Below are 8,016 nucleotides of genomic sequence, written 5' to 3'. Positions count from 1 at the left end.
GAACATATCATGCCAATCTTTATACGTTACAACCATCTTCTGGATGATCTTCTTGATGTTCTTGTTTGCAACTTCAACATCCCCATTCATCTTAGGTTTGTAGGGAGAAGAATTATGATGTGCAATCTTGAAGTCTTTGCAAAGAGCTTCCACCATATTATTGTTCAAGTTTGATCAATTATCAGTAATGATCTTACTTGCACACCATAACGGCATATGATCTGATTCTTGATAAACCTCACAACAACTTGCTTGGTTACATCCGCATACGATGCCGCTTCAACCCACTTTGTGAAGTAGTCAATAGCCACCAAAATGAAACGATGTCCGTTCAAAGCTTTGGGCTCAATCATGCTAATCATACCAATTCCCCACATGGAGAAACGCCATGGGGAGGAAATGACGTTCGATAGTGTCGGAGGAACATGAATCTTATCCGCATAAATTTGACACTTGTGGCATTTCTTCACAAACTTGCAACAATCAGATTCCATTGCCAGCCAATAGTAACCTGCTCGCAACAACTTCTTACCCATAGCATGTCCATTGGAATGAGTACCAAAGGAACCTTCATGGACTTCAGTCATCAATAAGTCTGCTTCGTGTCTATCCACGCATCTGAGCAGAACCATATCAAAATTTCTCTTGTACAATACATCACCATTCAGGTAGAAGTTGTCGGCTAATCTTCTCAAAGTCTTCTTATCTTTCAAAGATGCCCTAGACAGTTAAATATGACTTTGGAGGAAACTTTTGATGTCGATATACCACGACTTCTCCTCTTTGACTTCTTCAAAAGTAAACACATGAGCTGGCCTATCAAGATGCATCATAGTCAAATTAGGAAATTTATTCCAATATTTCACCGTAATCATTGAAGCCAAAGTTGCAAGAGCATCTGCCATCCGGTTTTCATCTCGAGGGATATGATGAAATTCAACCTTTGTAAAGAAATTTGAAATCCTCCTCGCATAATCTCTATAGGGTATCAAACCGGGTTGATTCGTCTCCTATTCTCCTTTGATCTGATTCACAACCAAAGCTGAATCTCCATAGACATCAAAATACTTGATTCTGAGATCAATCGTCTCTTTAATCCCCATAATGCAAGCTTCATACTCAGTCATATTATTTGTAAACTTGAAAGTCAATCTAGTTGTAAACGGAAAATGAGTGCCTTAAGGAGAAATAATCACTGCCCCAATGTCATTACCGTACATATTAACAACTCCATCAAACACCATTCCCCAACGGGAACCAGGTTTTGGCCCTTCTTCAAGCAATAGTTCAGCCAAGACACTACCTTTAATCGCTTTCTGAGATCGATATTCAATATCATACTCTGATAACAACATCTGCCAACGGGAAATCCTCCCAGTTAAAGCAGGCTTCTCAAAAATATACTTGGTTGGATCCATTTTAGATATCAACCAAGTGGTATGATTCAATATATACTGATGCAGACGCTGTAAGACCCTAATTTTGACCCTAAGATCCCTCGTGGCATCATATCATTGCTCATTGCATTGCCTCAAGGATCATAGCATGTGTGGCTCCTTAACCCTTGCGTTGGGACTTGTGTGAGTTGGTTTGAGACCACCAAGCATGCTTGAATTTTATATAATTGCTTTTCTTATTTTGTTTGCTAACCAAAAGCACAAAAATATGTCACTAACTTGTTTTGTTTTGAAGCTCAAGCAATCATGAGATCCTTTGCTCCTAAGAGGCTCCTATGCTTATCGAAATGGCTAAATGAAGATGAAAGCAAGCATGAAAATGGTTCCCAAAGCTCTCAATCATCATATATGTCTCCCAAGTATCTCAATTTTCCAATTTGATCAAGATAAACCAAAGGGCTTGAGGATTGTTTCCCAAGGAAACCCTAATTCAACTGTGCATTGACTATGCCTTGCTCATGAAGCAACCTCAAACTATGATCAAATTCAATCAAGGGAAGTTCTTTGATTAACTATTTTATGCATATATGAGCTTATATGAGTATCCTCAATCATTCATTCATCAAGATTTGAAGTTTGGACTTGAGAAGTTGACCAGTCAAGTCATCTGACCAAATTGAAATCCACTGAGACCTAACTTTTGATGTTTTTGTCAAATGAAGATGACCTCAAGATAAACAATGTTCTTAAGAACCATATTAACAAATTTCATGTTCATCAAATATCCATTTGAAACTTGGAAGGTCATCATTCATTTCAAAACATTACAGGTCATTTTGACTGAAACCCTAATTTTGGGTCAACTTCCCAAGGACCTAACTCCTTCATTTTTTAATATTTTGAGGTTAGACCAATTGCATTATAAATCTTAAGATGTATAATTAAAATTTTATGTTGGGCACAATTTCATAATCCTAAAATAAACACATGTGATAATGCAAAACATTATAAGTCACTTTGGACCAAAGCCATTGAATCTTGAAAAAGTCCAACTTCAAGTGCCCATAACTTTCTCATAAAAATCCAAATGATGCAACATTTAAGTCCAAATTGATCATATTTAAAAGATCTACAACTTTGATGTTGGAGGTTTTCCCATTAGAGGCTTGCATCATTGAAACAGAAGGGCTTGAAGTTGGCCACTTTTGGCAAATTTTTCAAAGGCATGTTTTGTACCTCAAACTTTATGACCAGTTTTCACAATTTTCCAAACTCCAAATGGATTTTTCCCAACATAGCTTTTGTTCCTTATGCCAAGACCTTTCCAACCATTACTCACATGCTTATGTTTGGATTTTTTATGAGTGACTTTCGAAGAGGTGAATATTTGTGACCAATTATGAAATTCACATTGGATCTTGAAATGCAAGCTATTGCAAGGCAAATTACACGTCCAAATCAACTCATTGTGCTATCAGCTTGCACATCCATCATCTTTTGGGCCTCACATGCGCCTGTACAGGCCCATGCATGGAGGACCCAAATTTTCATGCACATGAGTTTCTCCACACTTGGCATCAGCTCCAGCTATAAATACCTTGCCATACTCATTCAAATTTCACCTTGAATTCAACCTAAAGCTCTGCAGAATTGGAAACCCAACCAAGCTAAAGGAATTCTGATTTTATTTTCTTAAATTCAAACTTGAATTTCAACTTCCTTGGTTTATCTTCAGTTTCTAATTCCTAAGCCTATCATCATCATCATCATCTCCTAATCAAGTTGGAAGCAAGAATTGGAGCAGATCGTGTTGTTTAAAGCTGCACTTCAAAGGTTTATGATCCAACTGTTTTGAGCTATATCTCATCATATATTGTGAATTGTTTGTGTTCATTTGGTTTTCTGAAGTCCTCGTGTGAGAGGCAAGCCAGTGGTGGCTTTGATTTTGTGTTTTGAAGCACTTCAGTTTATGCACTTGGAAATTCAAGCTCAGATTTCTCATTCCATAGAGATCTTGAGAGAAATCCAAGGTTACAGGGATGATGTACATCACCCCAGCTTCATTTTGGTATAAGGATCATGCATTTTGGTTGAGGTTTAAAAACCTGCAACAGGTGGCCGGAATCCGTTAGTTCACCGGAGAAGACAGTGGTTTCCACCACCGTCCTCACGTGGAACCTCCTAGGCCTTTGGATCTCATGTGCACGATCTAATCCTAGCCTTTGTTTCATTTGACTTGTTTTAAAACGTTTTGCAACGCGCTTGACTCTTGCTTACCATGGAAGCGCGCTTCTGAACCATTAGATGTTGCCACATCAATTAATGAGTTCCATCCAGCGCTCCCTGTTTTTTCATATTTTCTAATTTCTGTTTTATTTTCCTTTTATTCTATTTATTTTCAAAAAATCATAACTATTTTATTTGGAATCACAAAAATATGAGACCAATTGCAAAAGTTTTCTTTTAAAATCTAGTTTCATAATCTGATTTTTAATTATTTTTGTGATTCAATTTAATATTTTTTGTGAATTATTTTTTTTAATAGTTTTTAATTCATTTTAAATACTTTTTGATATCCAAAAATTCCCAAAATATTTTCTTAACACATAAGGATCATGATAAGTCTATGAAAAATATTCTCATCAATTTCTTAATTGATTTGAGATTTTAGTTCATTTGTGTCATTTTTTCTTGATTTTTAATTGTTTTAAAATAGTTTCTGTTTTCAAAAAATATTGAGAAATTTTGTCAAACCTTGTTTGACCATGTTAGACTTATGATGATTAAATTGGACTTATCCAAGTTGATTTGAATTGAATTTGAAGTTTGACCATACTTTGTCCATTTTATTTTGCATTTATTTTAATTTAAAAAAATACCAAAAATATGGTTGACCTTTATTGACTTCTAATATTCATTTCTCTTCTGTTTACCATTGGTTGATGTTGAATTCATTCACATTTGATCATTGTGTTTTGATTATGTCATTTGAATTCTCATTTTGCCTATTTCATTTCACTTCATCTTCTTCTTTTTTATTTTGGCCAATGAGTTAATGATTTGTGGTTAGCCTTAACATGTGAGAGGCTTAACCTTCTTTGATCCAAATCAAACTCAACTTGATCAAATATCAAGTGAGTTTCTTTGTGTCCAAGATAGGTTGCTTCTTGGTCAAACAAAAAACCTAAAATCCATACAAGGTCTTCCCCTTTTGTTTTGGTATGGCAAGTTTTTGGAGCTTGGCTTACTAGTCATGATCTCTAACTTATGTTTATTTTCCTATAATTTTATTGACCGGCCTCAGATCGGTGTGACTACTACATTAGTCTACTTACAATTGCTTAACATAGCGCTACATTGTCTTATGACAAACTAACATAACCATACTAATTACTAACTTTAATTCAAGAATTTAACTCTTGCAAAAAGGAGAAAGGACTTAGAATTAGGACCTTACCTATGCTTAAAGGAGTTCAAGAGCAACTAGGCATCATGCCTTTAGAATGCTAAAATTGATTGAAGAGCAACTAGGCCTCATGCCTTTAGAATGCTTAATCTTAAAAGTTGACTTCAAAGGACCCCTAATATAAACTCACTCTTTGTCCATTTCTCTTATTGCATTGTGAACTTTTTGATTGTTTGTTCTTGTGTGGTAGGGATTCCAAACTTGAGATATTAAGAAGGACCATTGTCATGAGCATCCAAGTTAAGAGAGACAAGTCAAGTGGAGATCCTAGGAGCTTGAATATAATATTTGTTTTGATTGCTTGTTGCTTGCTAAGTCCAAAGGAAAGGAGCATCTTGAATCATCTTTATGATCTCAAGAAAGGAACTCCAAGGGTTTTATCTTCTCTCTTATCTTTGCATTATTTAGGACTAGCCCTTCTCTTCTTCTCCTCACTCTAACCCAAGCCAAACTCATTTTGTGCAAACATTGACATTGTTTTCAAAACTAGAAACCTAGGCCATATGCCTTTGATTTTTCAAACTCCTTTCACTAATACTTATTTTGAATGAACCTTAAGTCAACTTTGACTTCATTTTGTGAATACTTCTAATTTGTAAATACAACTCACTTCAAGTTATTTTTGTGGTTTCAGTGGCCACCTCCATTAAACTTTTCATAAACATTAGCCATTGGTTTGAGTTATCATAGTGGTTGATGTAAACCTCACCTTATCCTTAGTGATTGGACTATAAGTATTCCATACTTATTATAAGGTGGATCCCTCACTAGTATGTTGAAGCTCCCCTCACATGGTGGATTGTTGGTTTAGGTTGAGTTTTTTCCCTTTGATAACAAAAGACCTTAAGACTTTTGACCAAATCAATTCACCCATATTTTTGAGATTTTTACCCCGAACTATGAGATTTTGATCCTACCTTTGTGATGGTACGTAGGCAATGGGTTTATCCATTCAAACAACAAAATTGTAAATAATATGTACATTCTTTTCTCATCTCCCCAATCTTGTTTGCACAAATATTTTCACAAATACCAACCTACAATACACTTTGCAAAAAGGGCTCCCTTAGAGTACTAAGGATGTTTTGGGTGCTTAAAACCTTCCCATTGCATAACCAACCCCCTTACCCAGATCTCTGACATTTTTATTAGTTTTTTATTTGATAAAACTTCTTGGTTTTTGTTCGCTTTCTAACATTTCCTTTGGATAAATAGAAGTTTGGTGGCGACTCAAATTGTATGCTTACTTTTGATTTAGTCAATAAATCATAAGGTAACGAATACCCCGCTACAGAAAAGTGGCGACTCTTCTAGGGAAATTGATCCTAGAGGGTTTAGCCTACTTTTTGCCTTTGTTGTATTGTATGTGACATATTTTTGTGCAAATTTGGGATGACTGTATTGTTTGTAATGTATGAATTGCTTGATATATCAATTGTTTGTGTGCTTGGTGGTCTCTTGTGAGATGAGTTCTATACCCGAACTCGAGTGCACTTATGATAGGAGAATGGCATAGTCTTGTTGACTTGTATAGAGTTATTCCTTAGCAAGTTGACTTGCAAGCCCATTCACTTGGTGGAGGTCTTGTTGGGATCAATAATGTCACACGAGTAGTCGTGGTTAGGCATTACTCTTTCCAATAAGAACCTTAGTGTCATACCCCGATTTTGACCCTGAATTTTTTTTATTTTGTTTGGCACTTGGCCTAAAAATTCATTTGCATGCATTCATTCCCAACTCCATATTTTTGTTACACGTTGATCATTGTCTATGCCTTTTTGATCATGGTGCTTTTGACTATAAAATGGATTTTAATCATTTGACTTTTGAATTTTTCAATTTTTGATTTTAATTTCTAATTAAGTTTAATTCCCAAATTTCAAGTTAATTTTAATTGTTATTTTTACTATCGATTCAAAACTCTAATTGATTCTAATTTTCAAATAGATGTTAGAATTGATGTCAAAAGTAATTTTAACAAATTATTGGATTAATTTGATTTTAATTGGGTTTTCTACTGATTTTAATTATTATTTAAATTGATATTTAAATTAGTTTTGGATTACTTCTAAAAAAAATCCATTTTATATCCATAGTTCATCCCAAATCAAAATGGCGCATACACACATTTCATAACATTCGGTAATATTAAACTTTCAAACATTTCCAAACTCATTTTCATTCAACATTCAAGCATAACAATGCATCACATCCATATCCATTTTCTTTATACATTTGGAACCAATTTAAACCATTTCATAACCCAAAGTTCAGTAATCCAAAACAATTATCCAACAAAAAAAAAACAAATCCCAATTCCAAAAAGAGTTCCATAACAGCATCAACCGGAAGCAATCAAGATTTGAAGCCCAAAATATTTCGGCAGGCAGAGTCTAAAAAAGAGTTTGATGTCCGACGGAGGAAAAGTTTCTATATTGCCAAGGAGAACAATAATTACTCAAGATCATTTGCCTAAATAAAAAAAACTTTTTAAACCAACCCCGCCTCACTCTTCAAGCATCATCACACAAACATGAAGCTAATGCAGTTTCTCCAAGGAATGAAGAATCAGTTGTCCATGGACTATTTGAAGCGATTGTTGGGGTTTTGGGTGGAGGTCAACTTGGTCGCATGCTATGTCAGGCTGCTTCTCAGATGGCAATTCAGGTCATGGTTTTAGATCCTCAGGAAAATTGTCCCGCTAGTTCATTCTCCTATCAACACGTGGTTGGAAGCTTTGATGACAGTGCAACTGTAGAGGAATTTGCAAAAAAGTGTGGAGTTTTAACTTTTGAAATTGAACATGTCAACGTTACTACATTGGAAAAATTTGAGAAACAAGGAGAAGTATGCAATAACAAACCTGATGGCACGGAGGATTCAGAGGAGGAAGTTCTTCCTGGCAGGGCCTTTCCACAGGAGCGCAAACTTGAACTTCATACAGACTATGATGGTTCAGCAGTAAAATGGGGACTTACTCACCACAGAGATAGTACAGCTGATTGCCGTCAAGTTTGTTTGGACCATGCCAAGCGCGCCAAAGAAGGTGAAAAGAAATGCAATATTTGGGTTTATTGCCCGTCAGAATTTGGATGTCATTCACCAGATGTCTATCAGCACAAACATCAGGAATGCTGGCTGAAATCTGCCGAG

Source organism: Lathyrus oleraceus, chromosome 2 (genome assembly GCF_024323335.1).
Source record: "Lathyrus oleraceus cultivar Zhongwan6 chromosome 2, CAAS_Psat_ZW6_1.0, whole genome shotgun sequence".
Lineage (NCBI taxonomy): Eukaryota > Viridiplantae > Streptophyta > Magnoliopsida > Fabales > Fabaceae > Lathyrus > Lathyrus oleraceus.
Note: the sequence above shows the minus strand (reverse complement) of the source record.